The sequence below is a fragment of the Aquarana catesbeiana genome, linkage group LG04 (genome assembly GCF_042186555.1).
Source record: "Aquarana catesbeiana isolate 2022-GZ linkage group LG04, ASM4218655v1, whole genome shotgun sequence".
Taxonomy (NCBI): domain Eukaryota; kingdom Metazoa; phylum Chordata; class Amphibia; order Anura; family Ranidae; genus Aquarana; species Aquarana catesbeiana.
Genome location: NC_133327.1, coordinates 690,895,562 through 690,898,595, shown reverse-complemented (window position 1 = coordinate 690,898,595; position 3,034 = coordinate 690,895,562).

Below are 3,034 nucleotides of genomic sequence, written 5' to 3'. Positions count from 1 at the left end.
ATATAGAGAGAACATTGTATATACAGATATGATGGGGGGAGGGGAGACACCCCAATATAGAGAGAACATTGTATATACAGATATGATGGGGGGAGGGGGGACACCCCAATATAGAGAGAACATTGTATATACAGATATGATGGGGGAGGGGTGACACCCCAATATAGAGAGAACATTGTATATACAGATATGATGGGGGAGGGGGAGACACCCCAATATAGAGAGAACATTGTATATACAGATATGATGGGGGAGGGGAGACACCCCAATATAGAGAGAACATTGTATATACAGATATGATGGGGGAGGAGGGACACCCCAATATAGAGAGAACATTGTATATACAGATATGATGGGGGAGGGGGGACACCCCAATATAGAGAGAACATTGTATATACAGATATGATGGGGGGAGGGGAGACACCCCAATATAGAGAGAACATTGTATATACAGATATGATGGGGGGAGGGGGACACCCCAATATAGAGAGAACATTGTATATACAGATATGATGGGGGAGGGAGGACACCCCAATTATAGAGAGAACATTGTATATACAGATATGATGGGGGGAGGGGGGACACCCCAATATAGAGAGAACATTGTATATACAGATATGATGGGGGAGGGGAGACACCCCAATATAGAGAGAACATTGTATATACAGATATGATGGGGGGAGGGGGGACACCCCAATATAGAGAGAACATTGTATATACAGATATGATGGGGGAGGGGGGACACCCCAATATAGAGAGAACATTGTATATACAGATATGATGGGGGGAGGGGAGACACCCCAATATAGAGAGAACATTGTATATACAGATATGATGGGGGGAGGGGAGACACCCCAATATAGAGAGAACATTGTATATACAGATATGATGGGGGAGGGGAGGACACCCCAATATAGAGAGAACATTGTATATACAGATATGATGGGGGGAGGGGAGACACCCCAATATAGAGAGAACATTGTATATACAGATATGATGGGGGGAGGGGGGACACCCCAATATAGAGAGAACATTGTATATACAGATATGATGGGGGGAGGGGTGACACCCCAATATAGAGAGAACATTGTATATACAGATATGATGGGGGGAGGGGGACACCCCAATATAGAGAGAACATTGTATATACAGATATGATGGGGGGAGGGGAGACACCCCAATATAGAGAGAACATTGTATATACAGATATGATGGGGGGAGGGGAGACACCCCAATATAGAGAGAACATTGTATATACAGATATGATGGGGGGAGGGGAGACACCCCAATATAGAGAGAACATTGTATATACAGATATGATGGGGGGAGGGGGAGACACCCCAATATAGAGAGAACATTGTATATACAGATATGATGGGGGGAGGGGGGACACCCCAATATAGAGAGAACATTGTATATACAGATATGATGGGGGGAGGGGGGAGGGACACCCCAATATAGAGAGAACATTGTATATACAGATATGATGGGGGGAGGGAGACACCCCAATATAGAGAGAACATTGTATATACAGATATGATGGGGGGGGAGGGGAGACACCCCAATATAGAGAGAACATTGTATATACAGATATGATGGGGGGAGGGGAGACACCCCAATATAGAGAGAACATTGTATATACAGATATGATGGGGGGAGGGAGGACACCCCAATATAGAGAGAACATTGTATATACAGATATGATGGGGGGAGGGGAGACACCCCAATATAGAGAGAACATTGTATATACAGATATGATGGGGGGAGGGGAGACACCCCAATATAGAGAGAACATTGTATATACAGATATGATGGGGGGAGGGGGGACACCCCAATATAGAGAGAACATTGTATATACAGATATGATGGGGGGAGGGGGACACCCCAATATAGAGAGAACATTGTATATACAGATATGATGGGGGGAGGGGAGACACCCCAATATAGAGAGAACATTGTATATACAGATATGATGGGGGGAGGGGAGACACCCCAATATAGAGAGAACATTGTATATACAGATATGATGGGGGGAGGGGAGACACCCCAATATAGAGAGAACATTGTATATACAGATATGATGGGGGGAGGGGAGACACCCCAATATAGAGAGAACATTGTATATACAGATATGATGGGGGGAGGGGAGACACCCCAATATAGAGAGAACATTGTATATACAGATATGATGGGGGGGAGGGGGGACACCCCAATATAGAGAGAACATTGTATATACAGATATGATGGGGGGAGGGGGGACACCCCAATATAGAGAGAACATTGTATATACAGATATGATGGGGGGAGGGGAGACACCCCAATATAGAGAGAACATTGTATATACAGATATGATGGGGGGAGGGGAGGACACCCCAATATAGAGAGAACATTGTATATACAGATATGATGGGGGGAGGGGAGACACCCCAATATAGAGAGAACATTGTATATACAGATATGATGGGGGAGGGGGAGACACCCCAATATAGAGAGAACATTGTATATACAGATATGATGGGGGAGGGGAGGACACCCCAATATAGAGAGAACATTGTATATACAGATATGATGGGGGGAGGGGAGACACCCCAATATAGAGAGAACATTGTATATACAGATATGATGGGGAGGGGACACCCCAATATAGAGAGAACATTGTATACAGATATGATGGGGGAGGGGGACACCCCAATATAGAGAGAACATTGTATATACAGATATGATGGGGGGAGGGAGGGACACCCCAATATAGAGAGAACATTGTATATACAGATATGATGGGGGGAGAGGGGAGACACCCCAATATAGAGAGAACATTGTATATACAGATATGATGGGGGGAGGGGGTGACACCCCAATATAGAGAGAACATTGTATATACAGATATGATGGGGGGAGGGGAGACACCCCAATATAGAGAGAACATTGTATATACAGATATGATGGGGGAGGGGGGGAGACACCCCAATATAGAGAGAACATTGTATATACAGATATGATGGGGGGAGGGGGGACACCCCAATATAGAGAGAAC